The following is a 25843-nucleotide window of genomic DNA, read 5'->3' on the forward strand; positions in this document are numbered from 1 at the left end:
GATCTTAGTTTTCTGAATGTTGAGCTTCAAGCCAACTTTTTCACTCTCCACTTTCACTTTCATTAAGAGGCTTTTGAGTTCCTCTTCACTTTCTGCCATAAGGGTGGTGTCATCTGCATATCTGAGGTTATTGATATTTCTCCCGGCAATCTTGATTCCAGCTTGTTTCTTCCAGTCCAGCATTTCTCATGCTGTACTCCGCGTATAAGTTAAATAAACAGGGTGACAATATACAGCCTTGACATACTCCTTTTCCTATTTGGAACCAGTCTGTTGTTCCATGTCCAGTTCTAACTGTTGCTTCCTGACCTTCATACAAATTTCTTAAGAGGCAGATAAGGTGGTCTGGTATTCCCATCTCTCTCAGAATTTTCCACAGTTGATTGTGATCCACACAATCAAAGGCTTTGGCATAGTCAATAAAGCAGAAATAGATGTTTTTCTGGAACTGTCTTGCTTTTTCCATGATCCGGTGGATGTTGGCAATTTGATCTCTGGTTCCTCTGCCTTTTCTAATGCAAAGATGGGCTTGATAAAGGACAGAAATGGTATGGAACTAACAGAAGCAGAAGATATTAAGAAGAGATGGCAAGAATATACAGAAGAACTGTACAAAAAAGAGCTTCATGACCCAGATAATCACGATGATGTGATCACTGACCTAGAGCCAGACATCCTGGAATGTGAAGTCAAGTGGGCCTTAGAAAGCATCACTATGAACAAAGCTAGTGGAGGTGATAGAATTCCAGTTGAGCTATTCCAAATCCTGAAAGATGATGCTGTGAAAGTGCTGCACTCAATATGCCAGCAAATTTGGAAAACTCAGCAGTTGCCACAGGACTGGAAAAGGTCTGTTTTCATTCCAATCCCAAAGAAAGACAATGCCAAAGAATGCTCAAACTACCGCACAATTGCACTCATCTCACACACTAGTAAAGTAATGCTCAAAATTCTCCAAGCCAGGCTTCAGCAATATGTGAAGTGGCATGAGGAGTATCCAAATGAAAGTGTTACTGTCAATCCCTTTAGAAATTGAATAATCATGAAATTATTCTACTTTGAAATTACCTTACAGCACATTAGTATAAAAAGAATGTACTGATTTCCTGGGTAATGTATTAATGCCAGAGGAATTTACTACTGGCTTTTCCATTCCCACCCCTTCCCCACTCCCCATTCTTACATTTGGACTCCCATTCCTGCCTTAATGGTTTTGATATTTGGCCCCAGTCCTTCCTTCCTGCTAAGTTTACCTTATGCTGATCAAATCCAGATATTTTCCCATATTTATTTATGCTCAGCATGTGGGTGGAATGGCTTATAAGCAAGAATTTGTCATGGTATAGGGAGAATAAGGCAGAGAGACTGAATGAGGAGTAGAACTGAAGTCAACGCCTATTCCACTAAATTCCTAAGGATTACTCACATTTTTTCAGTTTTTAGAACCCTCTTTCATCAATTGCTTCCCTGGTGGCTCAGACGGTAAAGTGTCTGTCTACAATGCGGGAGACCTGGGTTCGATCCCTGGGTCGGGAAGATCCCCTGGAGGAGGAAATGGCAATCCACTCCAGTACTATTGCCTGGAAAATCCCATGGACAGAGGAGCTTGGTAGGCTACAGTCCATGGGGTCGCAAAGAGTTGGACACAACTGAGCGACTTCACTTTCACTTTCCTTTTCCTTTCATCAATTGCTACTGGAAACAAGAAGACCACTGGCTAGCGATTGGGAATACCTTGATTAAACAGAAGATTTTGTTACACTGTAGTCTATTAGAACAAATTTGGATAAAAGAATAGAAAAGTGACCCAAAAAGGATGAGAAGTAAGAAGGTCAGGAGGCAAGAGGATAAGCAGAGAGATAAAGGAAAGAAAAAGTGGTGGGGAGAAGAGAGTCATGGCGTGACTGTTTACTGATGGAACAAGGGCTGGGAAATACTCATTACAAGATTACGTGGGTACCCCATGCAGAGCTGATTGGCATATGACTGGATCTATAGTGTAGAAGCAAAGAGTCAGACATGATTGAGGGACTGAACTGAACTGATAGTGTAGAAGGCATAGGCAGTGCATGTGGAGAGCATATGTATAGAATTCAGGTCCTCAGTGTAGCTGATAGGATCTCCAAGCAGGCCCTGGGTCCATCTCTTGGGATCTGTAGAAATCCAGGATCTGAATCAAATATGGGGCAGTAATCTTGGCTATTCTCTATTTACTCACTATTAAAGCCACTGTTTACATAGAGAAATGCTAGGGTATTGTAAATTAGAAGAGAAACAAAAGAACACCAGAAAAGGAGAATGAGTCAGGGTTGGCACAAATGGTTAAAGCTAAAATGAAGTATTTTTTAAACACCATACAACAATGGAGAAAATAACAGTGAATGAAATCAAATAAAAATGAGAGACATGACAATTATGATAAGTCCAAATGGCTAAGAGACTCAATTAATTTCTTAAATATTGTTTTAATAAGAAAACAATTACTGTGTATGATTAGGACATAATTAAGTTTCTGCAAAAACAGGTCCTAAAAGCAGAGAATGGAGTAATAGGAAAATCCAGGCCTTAACAAATCAGTGACACTAGGCATACGATACCTACAATTTACTTGATAGTTGAGTGTCACAGCGATTGAATTGGATTTTGCAAAGGTATGAAGAAAAGAGAGAGCTCTATGTATGTCCAAAAGATGTGGTAATAATGGATGAATGCAAATAATTTTCATAATGGGTAAAGAGAATGATTTTGGAGGCTGACTCCAGCAGTTTTTAAAATGAACAGATGTTCATAGAGAACAATCTTAAACATCAAGATGACAGGTAAGCAATATTATCTTGAGAAGAATAAATGGTGGACATCATTTCTGATAGCTTTATGGTGGATGGAATCATAAGCAAGTAAAAAAAAGTCAACACAGGACAACTCATATAGTTAAAATTCAATAAATGTGAAATACAGAGTAAGATTTTAATTCAGCTCAAATTCAATTCTAATTTAATGCTATTAATTTGTCAACTAGAGATTCCAAGGGAACATTTCATGCAAGATGGCCACAATAAAGGACAGAAACTGTACGGACCTAACAGAAGAAGAAGATATTAAAAAAGGTGGCAAGAATACACAGAACTATACAAAAAAGGTCTTAATGATCCAGATAATCATGGTGGTGTGATCACTCACCTAGAGCCAGACATCTTGGAGTGTGAAGTCAAGCCGGCCTTCGGAAGAATCACTATGAACAAAACTAGTGGAGGTGATAGAACTCCAGCTGAGTGATTTAAAACCCTAAAAGATGATGCTGTTAAAATGTTGCACTCATTATGCCAGCAAATATGCAAAACTCAGCAGTGATCACAAGACTAGAAAAGGTCAGTTTTCATTCCAATCCCAAAGAAGAGAAATGTCAAAGAATGTTCAGCTGCTGCTGCTGCTAAGTCGCTTCAGTCGTGTCCGACTCTGTGCGGCCCCATAGACAGCAGCCCACGAGGCTCCCCCATTCCTGGGATTCTCCAGGCAAGAACACTGGAGTGGGTTGCCATTTGCTAGCAAACTAATGCTCAAAATTCTCCAAGCTAGGCTTCAACAGTACATGAACCAAGAACTTCCAGATGTTCAAGCTGGATTTAGAAAAGGCAGAGGAACTCAAGATCAAATTGCCAACATCTATTGGATCATAGAAATAGCAAGAGAATTCCAGAAAAACATCTACTTCTGCTTTTTTGACTACATAAAACCTTTGGCTGTGTGGATCACAACAAACTCTGGAAAAATTTTAAAGAGATAGCAGTACCAGACTATCTCCCTTGCCTCCTGAGAAATCTGTGTGCAGGTCAAGAAGCAACAGTTAGAACCAGACATGGAACAACAGACTTGTTCTAAATTGGGAAAAGAGTATGTCAAGGCTGTATATTGTCACCCTGTTTATTTAACTTACATGCAGAATGTGAATGTACATAATGTGAAATGCCAGGCTGGATGAAGCACAAGCTGGAATCAATATTGCCAGGCGGGAGAAATAGTGATAACCTCAGATAGGCAGATGACACCACCCTTATGGCAGAAAGCAAAGAGGAACTAAATATCCTCTTGTTGAAGGTCAAAGAGAAGAGTGTAAAGCAGGCTTAAAACTCAACATTCAAAAAACTAAAATAATGGCAACCAGTCCCACCACTTCATGGCAAATAGATGGGGAAACAATGGAAGCAGTCAGAGACTTTATTTTCTTAGGCTCCAAAATCACTGCAGATGGTGACTGCAGCCATGAAATTAAAAGACATTTGCTCCTTGGGAGAAAAGCTATGATCAGTGTAGACAGCATATTAAAAAGCAGAGACATTACTTTGCCCACAAAGGTCTGTCTAGTCAAGGCTATTATTTTTCCAGTAGTCATGTATGGATGTGAGAGTTGGACCATAAGGAAGGCTGAACACCACAGAATTGATGCCTTTAAACTGTGGTGTTGAAGAAGACTCTTGAGAGTGCCTTGGACTGCAAGGAGATCAAACCAGTAAATCCTAAAGGAATCAATCCTGAATATTCATTAGAAGGACTGATGCTGAAACTGAGCTCCAATACTTTTGTCACATGATGGGAAGAACCGACTCATTAGAAAAGATGCTGATCCTGGAAAATATTGAAGGCAGGAGGAGAAGGGGATGACAGAGGATGCGATGGCATCACTGATTCAAAGGACATGAGTTTGAGCAATCTCTGGGAGATGGTGAAGGACAGGGAAGCCTGGCATGCTGCAGTCCATGGGGTCACAAAGAGTCGGACATGACTGAGTGACTGGACAACAACGAGTTTGTCAATTAGTAAAGATTTATCATGAATGGCCAGAGATGTAGTTCTGATGACCTCTTTAGAGGGAGTATTATATGGTTCATTGGGGCTTCCCTGGTGACTCAGATGGTAAAGAATCTGCTTGCAATGCAGGAGATCCAGGTTCAATCCCTGGGTCAGGGAAGATCCCCTGGGGAAGGGAATGACTACTCACTCCAATATTCTTGCCTGGAGAATTCCATGGACAGAGGAGCCTGGCGGGCTACAGTCCATGGTGTTGCAAAGAGTCAGACATGACTAAAGGACTACAGTTGTTGTTTATAAGGTTAATCATTGTATATAAGAATGACTATGGAGACATTGCAGATGACATAGATTTAAAGATATTACAAATGTCAGAGAACATAAAATAATGCAAGGAATGCCAACTCACAAATATAAACAGAAAGCATCTAAAATAAGATTGAGTTTGGAAAAAATAAATGTTCTAGCAGAGGGAAAAAACAATCTAACAGACACATATATTCAATTAGAAGATAAACCTGGAAATCAGTAACACTGAACAAAGAACAAGTATGAATGATTATAAGAAACACAAGTATATTATGAGTACAGCAAATATAAACAAAGAGTTGTTCTTTTAGATGCTCAGCATAAGGAAGCACTCTTCAAAGGTCAGAGAGGCGCTTGTAGATACGACACAGGGAAATTAAGTTTAAAAAATGTTATTTAACACTTAGGATGTGCAAAATACTAAGTAAGGTTCAAATGAATGTATATGAAACATGCAAAACAGAATTGAATATCTTTATGACACAAATATTTAAAAAATGAGAAAATTTACGGAAGAAAAGAGCAAAGCCTGAGATGGAGATGCTGTAGAATGCTGCAAACTTAACTTGAACAAGAACACAAATTTAACAACTGCAATGTGCAGTGCAGCGTGCTTGGTGTTCTGAAACAAACAAATACAGCAGAATTTGTATTCATGTATTCATGTTCTCCAGTCTTTTAATTTTCTTTGGGAAAGAGATTTATATATAACATATCTTGCCATATTCAAGAACTTTAAGAGCTGTAAATATGGAATAATGAAAAGGACAGTAGAGTGAGCAGAGATCCAAGATCCATTATGATTATGAGATTAAGTGGTTGGATGAGATAATCTCAAATCCCTTCTCTATTTTACAATTCCATGGTTTTCCTAGAAAAGATTAGAAGACAAGAGAGGGAGTGAAGCTATATCAACCAAGGAAATAAAAAGAGTGAATTGAAGAAGATAGGTGTAATATCAGCTATAGGCATGAGCAGCTGGTCAAAAGCAAGTCTGTACTCATAAAGGATTTATGCTCTAACTAGCACAGGCCAAGTTTGAAAGATAAAACAACAGTTGGGGGGAGGGTACTGTTTGCCATATAATGCAAGATACTCCTTTATCTCAAAGGATATTGGAAGGATATTCCAGAGGACATACCAAACAGGATATTGGAAGCAATTTAGAACAGCAAAGTCGAAGTTAGAACCAAGAATCATGCAGGTTGATGCTGCCAGGATCTGAAGCAGTACCATGGAGAGCTCCCACCAAGCCTGAGGGCCTGAAGACAAGGTTGCTCTGTCATTCCATTAAAATTCCCCATCCACAAAGGGAGTGCTTGAGCTCATAAATTACCCAAAGATGAGTAACTTTGGAGTTTTCATCTGTAACAGGGCTTTGTCTGCCCAAATATGGCTTCCAAAAGAATACTGGTTTCTCTAAGTTTTTGGCAGAGATTTATTCTTTATGTCTTTTAGTCTCTAATAGAAAATTGCTTATTTTTTTTTTTTTTTGAGAGCACAGATCCTAAGTCTTCTTCTTTGATTCACTCTCTCTTGGTAAAGGACTTATTTAAAAGAGCACAAAGGAATTACTGGTGAACATGAACATCAGAGTGAATATGCAATATCTACCCATTCATTCCTTCCTTATTTTTATTGGATATTTTATAATATTACTATGTCCATATATTAAAATATTATTAAAATGAAAACTATAAGATAGCCTATTAATTTCTACCTTATAACACAAAATAAATGGTAAGGGAGAATCTTATTTTAACATACTATTTATGATATGTTTTGTGATGTCTTGCAGGCATCATTTTAAAAGGTTAGTATGGATAAATGAATGAAGAAAAGTTAAGGTGAAATATTACAAAAACATATTCAAAAGTCAAAAGCATATTCAATAGAATCAGAATGTTAATTATAGAAAGGACTTTGGGGATTTAAGTCCTTATTATACATTTGAGATAAATGAGACCAGAAAGATGAAGTTAGTAGTTGACAGTAGCTCCAATTAAAATTTAAATCTTCAGATACCTATTGGTTTGCAGTCTTTTTCTGAAACTACATGCTAACCATCACTATTATTCAAAATATAATTTATGAATTTCTTTTACTGGTTTACCAGGTAAGTATACTTATTCAAACATTTACTCTCAATTTCTATATTTATCTCATAAATATATACATTTTTATATAAGTATAATGTATATTCATAGACATTAACATTTTACCAGCTGGCACTGGCTGGTGGACCCTACGTTGAGCAGCAGTGATGTAAATGACAATACGCACCCATTTGAAATTAGAACAGCCAAAGATGATTATAGAGTGAAAAGACGCTATGTCCACCTAATTGAAGGTTCAAAATTCAACTCTAAATTGTCCTTTTTTTCCCTCTCACTTGAAATACTAGTGGAGTTGTGTTCCTGTATTTCCTCCAAACAAAATTGTTAATGCTGCTTTTAGTCTTGACTTTCTGCGTGCCCAGTTCATCTATTCCTGGTTGTCAGAAACAAAGCGGGCAAGTGGCATGGGCCGAACAGGCTAAAACTGCAACTCCACAAACATGCTTCATTTATGACCCAGGATGAAACGGAGCAGTTGTCTCGAAGGGTGGGGCGCAGGTTAACAATGTGTTATCCTTTTGTATGTACTTTGGAAATTGGAAATCACCTTTAAATAGTAAGTTAACATTTTTTTTTTTTGCTCAAATTGCTGAATGTTCCATTGCTGCCTATGTCAGCAGAGTTCAGCAATAATGTTCCCTTGGATAAATATGCTCAACTTTAATCATTTTTAAAAAACCATTCTCCCGTGTCAGAGGCCTAATACATATGCCAAAAAAGCATCAGCAATAATTAACATACAAGGAATTTTATATGTTCTTGCTATTAGAACAACAGGTTTTCTTTGAACCATTTTGACCTTAAAACATGGGGCAAAGTAATAGTCCATGCAGACAGGAATGGCCTTCATAAGAACCCAAATCATTTTTTTATCAAATATTTTATCAGCAAATTCAATTAGTTTTTGAAGTAGCTGTTAATACTTTCTAGACTAGGGTTAGTGTGGTGACTCTATGCAGCTGCCTTTCTCCTTCCCATTACATATATTATCAGTACAGTTTTATTATGTCTATACATGTATGCAAGTATCAGAAAGTCTAAGAACAGCTTATTGACTTTTATCTTAGAGCATAAATCAAAGATAAATTTTATTTTAATACATAGCATAAAGCAAGGTTCTGCATATATTAAGACCACTTCACTGCTCTTGATAAAATGAATGAGATGCTTTAATAAATATCAGCCGTCTAATAATTTCATTTGGGGCTTCACCAGAGGTGGCTCAGTGGTAAAGAACCCACTTGCCAATGCAAGAGATGCAGGAGATGTGCGTTTGATTCCTGGATTGGGAAGATCCATTGGAGGAGGAAATGGCAATCCACTCCAGTATTCTTGCCTGGAGAATCATAGGGGGTCACAAAGAGTTGGACACGACTGAGTGACTGAGCATGCATGCATACAATAATTTTATTTAATTCAGATGTTGCTCTTCTGGTTTTTCATTAGGTAGAAAAATTATATTAAATAAATTCATGTAGGAAGATAAATATTTCTAATATTTTTATCCCATGTCTCCTAATAGCAGCCAATTTTGAGGGGTAGAGATAGGATGTGTTGTTTTTCAAAGCAGGGATAAAAGCTGAGGCCATTGCCATTTAATGAATCATCAATTCATTAAGTGTTTGGTATATATACACATCCACAGTATTTTAAGGGATGAAAGAGGCAATGGCTAGAAATAGGTAGTAACTTAGAGTAGGTGACCTCAGAAAGATTGGTGGATTATGTATTCTCCTTTGTGAATTGCATGTGAACTAAGAACTGTTTCATCTGGCTACAGTTAGCTTAATCATGCTAAAATAAAAACAAAAACAAAAACACAGAGTGAAGTACTGACTGATATTTATCAGGTAGTAAGCACTGTTTCGGAGAAGGCAATGGCAGCCCACTCCAGTATTCTTGCCTGGAAAATCCCATGGATGGAGGAGCCTGGTAAGCTTCAATTCATGAGTTCGCTAAGAGTTGGACACGACTGGGTGACTTCACTTTCACTTTTCACTTTCATGCATTGGAGGAGGAAATGGCAACCCACTCCAGTGTTCTTGCCTGGAGAATCCCAGGGACAGTAGGGCCTGGTGGGCTGCTGTCTATGCGGTCGCACAGAGTCGGACACGACTGAAGCGACTTAGCAGCAGTAGCAATAGCAAGCACCATAAGATACTCTTTTTCCACTGAATCAAAAATCTTGACCTATTTAATGGTCAGTAAGAGAAGCCACATCTCCCACATCTTAAGGGTCTTCACTGTAGACGGAAGAGATAGATACCTGAAGCCTTAAGGTCTCACAGGTCAGAATTTATCTGGCATCCTTTTCACTAGCAGCTGCAGCCATTTGATGCTGAGGGGGGCTATGGTGAGGTGAAAGATGCTGACTATTCTTCATTGTCATATATTTTATCTGAGGCAAAGGGCCATGAATCCTCATGATCTATAAGGTGACTGCACCAAACCCAGAGAAAATCATGAGAGCAGGTTAGAAATTAGAATGTGACCATTAGGTAGTTCACCGAATCAAAAAAAATTCTATATTTAGGTTAAAAAGTAGTAATATGAAGAACATACAGCCAATCCTATTAAGAATTTAATGGTAAGTACCAAATGTTTATTACTTATAAAGAGTACACAGGTGTACTTCGGAGATATTGTGGGTTCAGTTCCATACCACTGCAGTAAAGCAAATTAAATACAGTTACATGATTTTTTTGTACATATGAAGTTACTTAAATGCATATAAAAGTTATTTTTACAATATACTGTAGTCTGTTAAGTGTACAATAGCATTATGTCTAAAAAAGCAAAGGACATACTTTAATTAAAAAAAAAATACTTTATTGCTAAAATTTGCTAACCATCCTCTTAGGCTTCAGTGAGTTGTAATCTTTTGGAAATAGTAACATCAAAAATCACTGATGACAGGTCACCATAACAAATATAATAAAAATGAAAATGTTTTAAATATTGTGGGAATTACCAAAATGTGACACAGAGACATGAAGTAATATGAAAATGTTGTTGGAACCATGGCGCTGATAGACTTGCTCAAAGCAGGGCTGCCACAAACTTTCAGTTTGTAAAAAATGCAATTAAGCAAAGCACAATAAATCAGGTATGCCTGTCTTTATGCTTGTAAAGAGTTCTTGCTCTGCTTAATATCCTCTCAGCACCATTCTTCATGTAGTCTTCATGTATTTCAGCTCAGTCTCCTGGGATCCTCCCACTTGCCCTGAGAATATGTCTTGTTCTTGAAGCCTGAGCTCCAGCAAGAACATATATAAAGTTCCCTGCTGAACCCAAACTGCAGCAGGAAGCCAAGCCCATCCGACTTGCAGCCTGATGCATATTCATATAGCTGAGCCTCATCTAGATCGATTGTGTGTGCGTGTGTTGGTCGCCTAGCTGTGTCTGACTCTTTGTGACCCCATGGACTGTAGCTGGCCAGGCTCCTCTGTCCATGAAATTCTCCAGGCAAGAATATTGGAATGGGTTGCCATTTCCTTGTCCAGAGGAAATCAGTTGAAACATAGATCAGTTGAGACATGGTTAACTTGAAAACCTATGAATAGAAGTGTGTGTGCTTAGTCACTTAGTTATGTCCAATTCTTTGCAGTCCCATGGACTGTCACCTGCCAGGTTCCTCTGTCCATGGGGATTCTCCAGGCAAGAATACTGGAGTGGGTTGCCATTTCCTCCTCCAGGGGATCTTCCCAAATTAGGGATAAAACCCAGGTCTTCCACAATGCAGGCGGATCGTTCACCATCTGAGCCACCAGGGGAGCATGAATAGGTGCTGCTGCTGCTGCTAAGTCGCTTCAGTCGTGTCCGACTCTGTGCAACCCCAGAGACGGTAGCCCACCAGGCCCCGCCGTCCCTGGGATTCTCCAGGCAAGAACACTGGAGTGGGTTGCCATTTCCTCCTCCAATGCAGGAAAGTGAAAAGTGAAAGTGAAGTTGCTCAGTCGTGTCAGACTCTTAGTGACCCCATGGACTGCAGCCTACAGGCTCCTCTGTCCATGGGATTTTCCAGGCAAGAGTACTGGAGTGGGGTGCCATTGCCTTCTCCCATGAATAGGTGAGTGAAGGCCTATTTTTGAAAATTCAGAGTTTGAAGACTGTTTGTTACACAACATTATTGTGCCAAGAACTAACTGACATAAGTATCAAGCCTGAATTAAGGGAAATGATCACTGGCTAAATGGTAGACACTGTCTTAGGAAAGTACAGTGACATTCACCTCATCATTTGATTGAATTTAGATCAGGCACTGATGAATAAAAGAGAAAAAAAAATCTATCCTTTCATGTAGGCATGCTAAGTTGCTTCAGTCATGTTTGACTCTGTGCGATCCTATGGACTATAGCCTGCCAGGTTCCTCTGTCCATGGGGTTCTCCAGGCAAGAATACTGGAGTGAGGTGTCTTGCCCTCTTCCAAGGGATCTTCCCCACCCAGGGATAGAAACTTCATCGCTTATGTCTCCTGCACTGGCAGGCAGGTTCTTTACCACTAATGCCACCTCAAAATACATGTATGTGTGGGGTGTGTATACAGCTCTTTATATAAGCAAACTGGTTGATTTAGAAAGTGGCAGCATAAGAATCCTTATTTCATTTTTTTTCTCATACACCATGAAATACCACAGCAAGACTTAAAAGAAATAAAAGCTCTTAAGTGCCAATTAATTATCTTCTTATTGACTTAGGTGTGCTAAGAGCTACTTCTCTTAGTACATTTGTGTTTGTTTTCCTATTACCACCCCAGGCCTTTTCTGAAGCTTCTAGTCCCATCTGTTCCAAAACCTAGCTTTTATTTAGACTATAGCTGTTAATTAACATCTTTCTGCTACCTCACACAACATCTGACCCTATGCCAGTATCTCAGTGTCTTTTGGTATAAATCCCTTTTGTCGTTCAGAGTTCCACATTTCCCCATTTTCTCTCTAAAATCAATACTTCCTAATACCTTTAAAGAGAAGTGGGGAATATACTCAAATTGATCTTCATGCACTCTTGAATCCCTGGTCCACTGTTTCACTGAAACCTTGCTCCCCTTGACAATCAGACTTCCATGCTGACTGCCTGGTCTCTTAAAGCTCACCATCTTTCTTTTTGATGTTCTAAAAAATTCAAGCAAAAAATGCACAGGTTAAACAGATTTCTATTTTCTTCACAGTCCCTTCTTTGCCACCCTTATCTCAGACTGTTGGGAAGGATAAGTTTAGAAAAGAGGAGAGTCAACTCTGCGGCACAACGGGATTGTTGAGGTTATTTGGAATGGAAGCCTTGTCTGTCCTCTTTGGCTGGAAGGAGTGAATGTGGAAAAACAAGAGAGAGCCACTCCATACTAGTCTTCTAAGCACTACAGATGTCAGTTCGTCTTAGGGCTAGGCTCTGTCTTCCAGAACATAGAGCAGATAAACTGGTCCCCCTCTCCATTCTGCCTCCAGTAAGCGGAATTAAAAGCTTGTTTTTGAGGATGGGCAACATTCTCTGTGTTGAAAACTGGAATGCAGTTAGCTGTTATTCTACTTAGTGGAAATCATGCTTTTTTGAAATTAAACGTAAAATATGAGGTTGAATAGCTGTAAAATCTAAATATCCTTAATTTTATATTAGAGAATTTTCATAGCTCTATGCACTGCTGGCATGTGTGTGTGTGTGGTGGTGGTGGTGGTGGTTTCTAAGGAATAAAACTTGGATTCTGGTGCTCAAACTGGGGTTATATTTGGATGGGGTCTAGGAAATTCAGAAGGAGTCCAACTATAAAGTCTGGGTATAGATCCAAGTGCTGGAAAAACTGAGATTTCTCATATGAACATCATTGAATTAAGTCTCAGAAAGCCTGATTTTCAGCTCTGATTTGGCCCCCTATTAGGTGTAACTCATAAATGGATAAGGGGGCATTCAAGTATCAATGAAATAATCCCAGAGAGCAAAATGAGAATGAAAACTGTCAATGGGCTTATAGATTCATATTCTATAACTCTACATGATAAGCCTATAAGAATAATTTATTATATCTGAACTCTCTATAAATGATATAATACCAGCAATTCTGTTTAGGCATCTCTACCACGCTATTGCCTAAGATAAAGTCTTAAAACCTGAACAGCATGAGAGAATCCTTGTCCATGTCTCCATTACTACTAAAAGAATGTGAAAAATGTACAAATCATATTAAAAGCATCTAAATTGCATTTACAATATAGTTAGAGTGGAAAAGATAATTCTAGGCACACCCTCAGAACTGGCAAGAACATCCTCTTTCACATCTCTCTCATTTGTTATTGTTTGCAGACATAGTATGTACCTAACACTTATTTTATGTAAACAAATGAAAAAACTCAATAAACAGTATATCCCTTCATACTTTGTGACAGTAAAGTTCTATTTTAATGAGATTTGAATTCAATAAAATGATTCCGATTTCTCTTCGAGTTGGTTAAGATAAGATTCTATCTGAATTCTTAAATCTTAAAAGCATCCATAGTCCTCAGACAGACCCAATGCAGAAAATGTTAATGCACTCTCTTTCTGGGTCATTCTGCAAATAATCCCCTGAACTTGTACACAGGATATGGAATATCAACCCATAATGCTCCATAATTATTAATGACTTTACAGATTAATAGTCAAATAACTCTACTTGATAATCCAACAAGAATAATTTACTTTCCTACTATATCTAAACTCTGTGAAACAATATGGCATGAGTAGTTCAGGTTAGACATCTCTTCTAGGGTACATTAGTAGCTTGGCATGAGGATACTCTTCACTTTTCCAATAAAGGTTAAGATGTCCGAGGTAGAGACAGTTGAATCAAATTATGATGATATTTGCTTTTTAAGTCCTCTTTCTTCTTCTTTACTGTTTCTTTTTTAAAATTTATTTTTTTATTTTTTGGCCACATCACATGGTTTGTGGAACCTTAATTCTCCAATCAGGGATTGAACCCACAGCCTCGTCAGTCAAAGCATGGAGTCCTAACTATTGGATTGTCAGGGTTTCCCTGTATTGTTTCTTTTCTATATTTCCAGAGCAAATCTTCTGTTCTGGCCTGTGTAAAGCCTTTTGTAAGTTTATCTTTTCTTTTACCCATACAACAAAATGAATGAAAGTGAAATTTCAGTAAAAGAGAGTGACTAAGCCTTTACATATTCATGCATGATGACTGATAAGCCTTATAGTATTACATCCCCCCCCACAGAGATACTTCCAGATGGCAAGAGTTTCACACACCACAGGGATGAGTATGTAGTGGGGAAAGCCTGAGCAGTCTTAGTCTTCTCATTAAGTCCTTCTCAACTAGTGTGCTGGATCGTACAAATGTGACAGGAACCGATTTCAGGTATGCAGAGATACTGTTCTCCTTAGTCCTTGGAGGACTCACCCAATTCCCTCCTCATCATGAGAAGCCCGGGTTAGTAGGTGGAAAGATGTCATAATTTTCCATTCATTTCTTGATGTGAAGCGTTTGTGGGAAGCTTGGTTAGGACACCTGTAGACATTTTGGATGTGGAAGGGGTATTTCCATCGTGATACAGATTACACCACAGTGTGCCCTTTGTATACATTTCTCACCCTACCCTAACTTACTCCTAAAGACACTCCCAGTTGTATGCAGAGGGAAGGCCAGGGACCAGAGGTGGATTTACTAGATACCTATTTGTCATGGAATGGTGGCAGGAATACACCCAATATTCCCCCTTTTTATTTATCCACACTTACTGCTATGTTGCTATGAAGTTTTGTAGGCTCCTTCCATTTCTGACCATTGAAATTTAGCAAACATGATGCATACTGAGGCCTGTTTTGCTTATGCCTTTTGCTACTGCCATGAGAAGAAACAAGCTTAGTTGACCTGATGAAATTTGAAGGGCATGAGAAGAGCTGAGTGATCCCAAGTGATGCCAGTCAAAGCCTTCTTAGAGCAGTTGATACCCTCAGCATACAAGTAATCTCAGCCAAGATGAGCAGAGCCACTTTGTCAATTACCCCACACACATGAGCAAAATATGCTTATTGTTGAATGTCACTGAGTTGTAGCTGTTTGTTGTATGGCAGTACTCAACAGATATTGGATAGGCTAATGAAGCTTAAGTTTCATGGTATCTTACTTGTCAAGGTCTCTTTTGAAGCCCATGGGAGAGGCCTTGGCCATTTGTCCAATTTGGCCAGATATTTTGTAAAATTTGCAAAAGTATGATATTCTAAGCACAGCAGGTTATAACTGTTGCTTCCTTTCACCCCTCATCAAGACAGTATGGTACTGGCAGAAAAACAGAAATATAAACCAATGGAACAACATAGAAAGCTCAGAGATAAACCTATGCACCTATGGCAGCTTATCTATGACAGAGGAGGCAAGAACATAAAATGGAGAAAAGACAGCCTCTTCAATAAGTAGTGCTGGGAAAACTGGACAGCTACATGCAAAAGGATGAAGCCATGATACTTCTGATTAAGGCTAAATAAGGACAAAAATCCCTCCTCCCCTTGGGAAGGTGGGAGCTGCGATGAAAATCAGGAAATACAACCCCAAACTCCTCCGTCTTTAATGAATATTCCACCCATTCATTTTCACACTGCATACGACCAACTTGTCAAAGAAACTCAGGGCAGCTACACAACTGAATCTGGCCCCTCTCCCCCTGAGAGTGACTACTGCTTAATAAATCCTTGATTTGCTCACTTGACCTCTATGCCTTATTTTTTTTTATGTAAACTGAAGGCGTTTATTAGCAATCTTATTTTTAGGAACGTTGTCTTTCACATTATTAGAAATACTGGGTGTGGTGGCATGGAAAGTTGTAAAATCCCACTGTATCACTGAATCAAGCAATATTTAAATTTCTTGTCAATTTTGCATAAAACATTAAAACCAACAAAGATAACATAAAATGTTTAGTTTGCCACCAGAATGAAAACACTGGTCAATAGAGTCAACTCAAAGAATATTTGAATAGTTACTGTATGAGAAAACTTGAAATGCCTTTATTTGACAGCTCAAAGACGAGAGGATCCCAATAGAGGTTTCCTTTCCCCCAAACTGACAACATTCCAAAACATGTGCATGATATTGCCAATAACAGATATGAAATTGAAAGGAATTTTTAAAATTATCAATGCTATAATACATCTTTGAACATTGGTAGCAAAGAAGAAATTAAATTGTCTTTCTACATATTCTATAGAAAAATTATAAAAATTTAGTCTTATAAAGAAGCCATCAAAATATATGCAACCAAAAAATGGAGGGATAAAAGTATTAGATGTATATCAGCAGTTAGTTAATAAAATGATGATAATCTGTTGATTTTGTTGTATTTCAGTATGGTAGCTTGGACTGTAAAGAGTCTGCCTACAATGCGGGAGACCTGGGTTCAATCCCTGGGTTGGGAAGATCCCCTGGAGAAGGAAATGGCAACCCACTCCGGTATTCTTGCTTGGAAAATCCCATGGATCAAGGAGCCTGGTGGGCTACAGTCCATGGGGTCGCAAAGAGTCGGACACAACTGAGTGACTTCTCTTCTTCACTTCACCAGTTTTTAAAGTTTTTAATTTATTGCAACATCTATCTTTACTGTAAGTAAAAATTGACTTTTATACCCAAAATGTATTCTTGTTTTTCAAGAGGATGCCCAAATTATGGAAGTTTTAAGCCTTAAGGAAGCTGGAGGCCCATGTTGGGAATCACCAGGCATACTTCACAGTTGTCTCCTGCCAGGCAGGATGTCATTGCTTCACAGCCCCTTCCACCTTCTAATTCCTTCTATGCCATAGTTCAGTCAGGTCTCATTTTCTGCTTTCCTACTTGCACTTTCACTTTCTGTTCTCTCTCACTCTTAATTTAGATGGCCCCATTATGCACTACAATCAGAATTAAAGTATGCATGGATACTTCTTTAATGCACCAGCCCTAGCCCAAGAATTTAGATGTCTCTTTTCTAGTGTAGAAGGGGAAAAAGTGGAAAAAGTGACAGATTACATTTTCAGTTCAGTTCAGTTCAGTTCAGTCACTCAGTCATGTTTGACTCTTTGCAACCCCATGAATCGCAGCACGCCAGGCCTCCCTGTCCACCACCAACTCCCAGAGTTCACTCAAACTCATGTCCTTCGAGTCAGTGATGCCATCCAGCCATCTCATCCTCTGTCGTCCCCTTCTCCTCCTGCCCCCAATCCCTCCCAGCATCAGAGTCTTTTCCAATGAGTCAACTCTTTGCATGAAGTGGCCAAAGTATTGGAGTTTCAGCTTTAGCGTCAGTCCTTCCAATGAACACCCAGGACTGATCTCCTCTAGAATGGACTGGTTGGATCTCCTTGCAGTCCAGGGGACTCTCAAGAGTCTTCTCCAACACCACAGTTCAAAAGCATCAATTCTTCGGCGCTCAGCTTTCTTTACAGTCCAACTCTCACATCCATACATGACCACAGGAAAAACCATAGCCTTGACTAGACGGACCTTTGTTGGCAAAGTAATATCTCTGCTTTTGAATATGCTATCTAGGTTGGTCATAACATTCCTTCCAAGGAGTAAGTGTCTTTTAATTTCATGGCTGCAATCACCATCTGCAGTGATTTTGGAGCCCCCCAAAATAAAGTCTGCCACTGTTTCCACTGTTTCCCCATCTATTTCCCATGAAGTAATGGGACCAGATGCCATGATCTTCGTTTTCTGAATGTTGAGTTTTAAGCCAACTTGTTCACTCTCCTCTTTCACTTTCATCAAGATGCTTTTTAGTTCCTCTTCACTTTCTGCCATAAGGGTGGTGTGCATATCTGAGGTTATTGATATTTCTCCTGGCAATCTTGATTCCAGCTTGTGCTTCTTCCAGCCCAGCGTTTCTCATGATTTACTCTGCATATAAGTTAAATAAGCAGGGTGACAATATACAGCCTTGACGTACTCCTATTCCTATTTGAAACCAGTCTGTTGTTCCATGTCCAGTTCTTGCTGGGCTCCAAAATCACTGCAGATGGGAACTGCAGCCATGACATTAAAAGATACTTGCTCCTTGAAAGGAAAGCTATGACGAAGCTAGTGAAAGTGAAAGTTGCTCAGTTGTGTCCAACTCTTTGTGACCCCATGGACTATACAGTCCATGGAATTCTCCAGGCCAGAATACTAGAGTGGGTAGCCTTTCCCTTCTCCAGGAGATCTTCCCAACCCCTGGGATTGAACCCAGGTCTCCCGCATTGCAGGCAAATTCTTTACCAGCTGAGCCACAGTGGAAGCCCCATGATAAAGCTAGACAGCATATTAAAAAGCAGAGATATCACTTTGCTGACAAAGGTCCATATAGTTAAAGTTTTTCCCAGTAGTCATGTATGGATGTTAGAGTTGGACCAAAGAAGGCTGAGATCCAGAGAATCAATGCTTTTGAATTGCAGTGCTGGAAAAGACTCTTGAGAGTCCTTTGGACCACAGGGAGATCAAACCAGTCATCCTAAAGATAATCAACCTTGAATACTCTTTGGAAGGACTGATGCTGAAGCTTCTATATTTTGGTCACATGATGTAAAGAGCTGACTCACTGGAAAAGAGCTGACTCATTCCCCTGATGCTGGGAAAGATGGAGGACAGGAGGAGAAGAGGGCAACAGAGGATGAGATGGTTGGATGGTATCACTGACTCAACGGACATGAATCTGAGCAAACTCCGGGAGACAGTGAAGGACAGAGGAGCCTGGCATGCTGCAGTCCATGGGGTCACAAAGAGTTGGACGTGACTTAGCAGATGAATAACAACCTCTAGTGTAATCAGAGAAAGGTCTGTGGTGCACCTGATTCATGTAGGGCAATCATATCCAGATATCTGATTCATCCGCCCGAGCCCTAACATTTTCCTCAGCACCTACCATTCCTTGCTTCCGGCCACCATCTATACCCTAATATTCCCTTCTGTACTTCCACTTTGTCCCTATTTACATGCTGCACCTAAAAATAAAAGGTGAGAAGCTGGGAAGTAAAGTATGTGCTAACCATACGTGAGTTTATCCAAGACCCTTTGGATGAAAGAATATCCTCACACTGAAATGCTATATGATATAAAGTGGGGAGAATAAGCTCATTCTGAGCTTTCTATGTTAGGCTATAATTTGGGGAGACAGAGAACACAATGCAGGAAAAAGTGAGGGCTTCGTGGCAGACCATCTTATTTAAAATACCATCTTCTGAGTTAGAATCACTAACTCAGCATTCAGATTTAATTCACTGTTCCTGAAAAATGAAAACCATTGATACATATTTTTTTCCCACAAGGAGTTCAGAAAAAAGTCTCAAGTCACTGAAAGAAGGATTAATTTGCCTGTAATGAAACTGACACGCAGGAAAAATTTAAAATCAATCTCGTGCTTAAAAGTAGAACAACACAGATAGTACCTCCATATTTTCTCCCTCTTCCTACTGCTAGCTTGTTACCAGTGAACACATATTATGCATATTACCCACCAATCTTTCCTCTATTTAAATTAAAAAAAGAAACACCATGTTTTTAATCTATCTATTTGCACTTGGCTGTCAAAACCCACAAAAGCACTCTGATTTCCCTTCATTATTCTCAAGAGAACGAAATGCAGATGAATGAAAAGAATGAAAGGAGGGGAAATCAAGGGTTAATACATCTTGCTAAATGCAGGAAAATGTAAAAAAAAGGAAAAAGGAGAACTGAGTTTATTCACGGCCTTTAAAAAATCCATGTTAGGCTTTTTCCAATGACAATTACCAGAATCATCAGGTATAAATACAGGCTTTGATTCTTTAACTATCAGATTGTTGTTCTACGATCCTTTTTTTCTATTTCACAAGCAATGGCTCTTGACATCAAAGCAGTCCGATCTCTTGATTGGACTTATAGAGTCTTAAAGGCCAGGAAGGACCATCCCTAAGAACTCTGGGGATGTATCATTTTGATGTTGTTGGTCAAAGATCTTGGACAGCCAAGAGACCAAATGCTCATCAAAGGATCAGAGAGATGAAGTTGGATGACTCCTAGTAAGTTCTGGGTCCTGGGGGCAAGGTGTCTTTAGAGGAACAGCACAATCTCCACTAGTTACACAAATCAATTGATCATTAGAACTTCATGAATGCAGTTTACAGGCTTAGCAAATAAAAATAAAGGATGCCCAGCTGAATCTCAATTTCAGATTAATAACATCAATTTTTTTAAATGGTAATGTTTATTTTTTGTCTTTTTTTTTTCTTGCAAGATATTTACTTTACAGTATTGTGCTGGCTTCTGCCATACATCAACATGAATCACATCAATTTTTAATATAAAACCCTGGATCTTCCTTGGTGGTCCAGTGGTTGAGAATCCACCTGCCAATAGAGGGGACACTAGTTTGATCCCTGCTCCAGGAAAATCCCACATGCTGCAGAGCAACTAAACCCAGGGGCCATAACTACTGAAGCCTGTGTGCCCTAGAGCCCATGCTCCAAAATAAGAGAAGGCACCGCAACTTGAGAGTAGCCCTCACTCTCTGCAACTAGAGAAAGCCTGGGTGCAGCAACGACGATCCAGCACAGCCAAAAATAAATAAATATACAAATACAAATCTTTAAGAAAAAAAAAAAAAACTTTTTCTGGGAGTGGATCAAGGGGCTATACATGTTATTCAGTATGGATCTATGGATTGTGGGAGGAGCAGGTAGGCAGAAGTAGCATGAGAATGGATGTGTGTCTTTAATACATAATAAGGACATATGACAAACTTGTAATTCCCTTTCAGTATATTTATTCCTGGCAGAATAAAATCTATCTGTAAGACCATATTTATCTAAGACTCTTTGGGAATGATTCCTTCTGGATAGCCAAGTTTTTTGTTTGTTTGTTTCTTAATAGCTGGGGAGTTCCATCTTTAGGCAGTAAGACATTTTACATTTTAGCTTCTTTGCTTGGAAATCTTCCTTAAATATGTCACACATATGTTCCTGCCATTTTAAACAGAAAACACTGCTATTAAGTAAATTTCTGGGACTTTTCTGGCGGTCCAGTGGTTGAGACTTCATCCTTCAATACAGGGGGTGTGGGTTCGATTTCTGGTCAGGGAGCCAAGATCCCACAGGCCTTGTGGCCAAGAAATAAATACAGAAAACAGAAGCAATATTCTAACAAATTCAATAAAGACTTTAAAAGAATGGTCCGCATCAGAAAAATCTTCAAAAGATTCATCTTCTTTCTTTGAAGAGTCAGGGTTATAATCATGAGCATCTATTACTTAAGATTTTGATATCTTTAAAATTCATTGAAGGATGTGTTGGACTATTGGCTCTTTCACTAAATATAATCTCTATTCTGCTCTTAGTTTTAAATATTTTATCTGCTTTTGTTTTTCTTGTCTTCTCCTGGTCAGGCTATTAACTGTTATTCTTCCTCTTTTCTAGTTTTTCAAAATTCTTTCTCCCTTCAATTTGTTTCTCTTTATCTCCTAAGGTTTAAAAATAAGACAGCAAAGCACTAAATTTTGCCTTTAAAATTGTATGAAATTTAAAAGATTCCATGCTGCTGCAGCTGCTGCTAAGTCGCTTCAGTCGTGTCTGACTCTGTGCGACCCCATAGATAGCAGCCCACCAGGTTCCTCTGTCCCTGGGATTCTCCAGGCAAGAATACTGGAGTGGGTTGCCATAAAAGACCCCATATTAAGATACTAATGAAGTCTCCTATGAAGAAAGCACACTAACAGGTAAAAAGTGACCATAAGCTGTCCAAATAGTTGCCACATAGATATTCTACTCAAATTGATTCCTAGCTAGCACCAGGTAGGTATTGTTATAAAGTGGGCACTATCTATCCCAGGTATAAATGTAAGATGTAATATGCTGCCTCTGGATATATACAGTGGTGCCTAAGGTAAAAATAATCATGGAGAAAAGAGGGTAGAAAAAGATGAGACCAGTAGCCTATAGGGTTGGTGATTTTTGGTCCAACAGACAGTAGACACCAGGGCCATCAGAAACAAGAGAGACCATCTGGTCTGCCATGCCCTAGCTTATGTGAAACGTTAGCATTCATTTAATCACCTGTACCATGGTTTTCTCATTTGTAAAATGATGTTGATAGGTAATACCACTCTTGGGAAGTAAGGAATATTTCCTGCTGTTGTCATTTTTCTAAACTGCTCCTAAGAGACACAGTGTCTACTATTTTTCCGTGTGATTAGCCTCAGCGCAAGGACTTTCTAATGGAACAGAACCCCGGTCCTTATGGTCGTGATTTACAAGTGCAGAGTTTCTATGTCTTGAAGGTGGCACTTCCGTGCTTATGCATGGGCTGATCTCTTCTATTCCCTAGAAAACAAATCTTGAGCAAGGCCTGCCATTTGGTTTGGAACTCCATGTCTGTTTCTATTCCCACTCTTTGCCTCTGACACAGATTGGGTTAATGAAGACCTGGACTTGTAGATGTGTGTGGCGGGGAGAGGGTAGGGTGGGAAGTGAATAAATAAGAAGCCTTACTTATGACTCCAAGTTTAAGTTTCCTATTGGTACCTCTTACCTGAGAAACCTTGAACTGCATAGGGTTGGGCTATGGTGTTTGTGGGCAGAATAGGGGGTGGTGGAGGGGCATTCCTTAGGTGTTTGTCCAGCTCTTTATAAAGCCAACAATTTATTCCCTTATTTGGTTGGTGTCATTGTTGCACACAATTCTCTCTATAGCAGACTTGGAGGGAAGAGGGCAGAGCAGCATGAATCTAACTCAGCCCCATCCAGAAATCTTCTCACTACTAAGGATTATGGTGACTACATGATATGAAAGCTTGACACACAGTAGGCCCTGTGTAAGAGGGAAGGGGACAGAGTAGAGGAGAATAAAATGGAAAAGTGGTAAATCACTACCTGTTAGGTAATGTTGTACCTAACAGGGAGGCTGTGAGGAATAACTAATGAATGATTGTAAAGCTTTCTGGAGAGATAAAAGCTATAGAAATGCAAAATAATAATATCAAGGAAGTAGAGATGTCAGTTGAATATAAAAGAGACAGCTTTTATTCTCATACAAATATCTTGGTCACTATCAGCAGCAGTGAAGAAGAAAACAGAAGAAGAATATGTGACAGTTTAATAGCGTTTTGTTAAAAATAGAACACGTTTTAAGAGTGTCTGGACTTTCTTTAAAATGAAAAGATGAGACCTGACTCACTGCCTGATGGAATAGATTCAGAATGCCTCTGGCAAAAATCACTGGCTTTCCCACCTCTGATTTCTTACATTAATTACATTGGAAGGGCAAATTTGGTTTATAAGAGGAACGACGCCAGGAGGCCACACTGGTAGGCAAAGTGCCACTTCCCATGGGGGCAGTTTGTGAGTGTCCAACTCTGAACAGCTTAGTCTTCCACCCTAGATTTACATCTCACTTGAGCTTCAAATCTCTGGCCCATCATATTCCTCCTGAGGATGTCCTAGGGGTTTGAATAAATTGAAAAAACACCCACCAGCTTAAGGATTTACATTAAGGAAACTGGGGTGAGGGGGAGCTCTTAGCTCTTTCTATGAGTGTTCTGAGACTGCACTGCTATGCAAGAAATAGTTCATCTGGCAGAATGAATTTGGGAAACACTGGATTAAAAAAACCAGCTTATTTTTAAATGTAAAAGTCCCTACAACATTTAAAATGTTATATGTATCATGAATTTCCAAAAGGTAAAGGCAGTGTATTCCTCAAATTTATCTGACCATGAAACTGCTTTCCAGAGTGTTTAATAGAGTAAGGCATAAGGTACACTTTGGGGAATACTGTTCTGGGGCCACCTACAGATTTTTCTTTTCGGCTTAGGCTTCCTAAGTATTTTCTAGAGAGAGCTGAATTTCCAGAAAAGCCAAGGAAACAGAGTTGAGGATTCCATTTCAGTCTGAACAAATTATTTCGGTTGCATCTCAGACCACTTTAGTAGCAATAGATGATTCTCTAAATTTGTTCTAGAGCCTGAAGTTTGCTGCATACATTCAGGCACCCAAAAGAGAGTTCTTTGAGCTTAACAAGATATAATTAGATGGAGATCTATCTGGTGACCAGCCAGTGGCCCATCCTCCCTCAATGTGCCTGAATCAGGTAGACCTCACGTAGAAAAAAGCTCAAGATTTGGGCAGCACGAAGCTTTTTTATCTGAAGATTGTGAGAAATCTTCAGTTATGACCACCTCACTGAATAGCCATAAAGGGAGCTCAAACTAGGCAAGAGAGGAACTAGTGTGTGTAAAGTTCTCTTTGGTCACTCTGAGTGCACTTCGAGTGTGGGTTACAGAGGCCAATGAGCTATCATTTGAAGCCATACATCAAGAGGTAGACAGCCATGGGCATCTCAGATGGTACCACAGTATAAATGTAGACAAATTAGTTCAGTATCTAGAACCCAAAGGATACAATTGTGCTGAAGTCATGGAAAAGGATAAAAGAAGCCTCATTTTAATGTTAAACACACACGCTATGTAACTAAGTCGGCCAATCTGAAGCCAAAGCAGATGAGTTCAGGGTACAAAGAATAACATTTTTAGCTAGCTCGGCTTCCTTTCAAACAGTCTTTCTCACCAGTGAAAGCTTTCTGAGAAATGCATTTATATAGGTAAAAAGCATGTGTCTCCATGACAGCAGGAGTCTTTATTTGCATCAGATTTACTTTAACACCTGTTTGTTTCAGAGGGCAGAGCCTTCCTAGGAAATCCTCCAGAAATGGGATTACATAAGGGAAGGATGCCTCACTTTGGAAAGAAGAGGCAGAGCAGAGCATTCACAGTTACTATAAGTCATTGGGCCTACTTTCCTTGGTGAATAATAGAAAGGTACTTCAAAAAAAATTATTATTAGGAGAGCTGTGATTACCCTTGTGTGCATAACTGCCTGATGCCTAATTTTAAACTACATCCTAGGAACACATAAGTATTCATCAGAAGGTGGAGAGTGAATTATCTCAATAACTCAATCTTACACATCCACTAAATCTTATTTGTCAAATTGCCATGAAATCTAAATGTGATGCTGTTTTATTCTGTTGATTAGAATGATCTGGTATCTGCCTCTATACATAGTCCAAACATCAACTTTGCACAGTCAGCAACACACTAGATTCTTAAACATCCTGAGAAGGGGACATGGCATCTGGCTCTGCTTTAAATTGTGCTTACTATTGACAACAAAATTCTCTAAAAATGGCACTGGAGTCTATATTTATTCACATCTAATTTATTGCAGAGGGACAGACCTAGTTTCCAAACTGAAATATGGTCTTCCTGATGACCATTAGGAATGTCCTGCTTTCTTAAAATATGAGTGGCAGAAAGACAATGAAGGATCACTATAGATTATAATCCTTTACTTCCTCGCAGTGGTTCTCTAAGTATGATAAATAATTTGGATGTGGAATTACACTTAACTATTTACCCTTGGGATGTCTGTTTCATGACAAGCCTTCCCTAAGCTCGACAGACTACAGAATTTGGGTATGGATTGTGATCTTGCAGATGCTACTTTCTAAAAAAGTTGAAGTAGGAGAAGAATAAGAGCTTCATCTTAACTCAAATTGCTCTTGGATATCAGAGCCAGCATTTCCTACAAACTTTGACCCTAAGTCTCAAAGACAGGCATTTGAGGATCATCTACATTTACCAGTTTTCTGCATA

General features: G+C 39.2%; 1 protein-coding gene across 3 annotated transcripts in view; it reads right to left on the bottom strand.

The window, feature by feature from the left end:
• Window positions 1-25843, bottom strand: part of LSAMP (limbic system associated membrane protein) — a 713009-nt gene that overhangs the window by 89253 nt on the left and 597913 nt on the right. The window lies entirely within an intron of this gene.

The sequence above is a fragment of the Bos indicus x Bos taurus genome, chromosome 1 (genome assembly GCF_003369695.1).
Source record: "Bos indicus x Bos taurus breed Angus x Brahman F1 hybrid chromosome 1, Bos_hybrid_MaternalHap_v2.0, whole genome shotgun sequence".
Taxonomy (NCBI): Eukaryota; Metazoa; Chordata; class Mammalia; order Artiodactyla; family Bovidae; genus Bos; species Bos indicus x Bos taurus.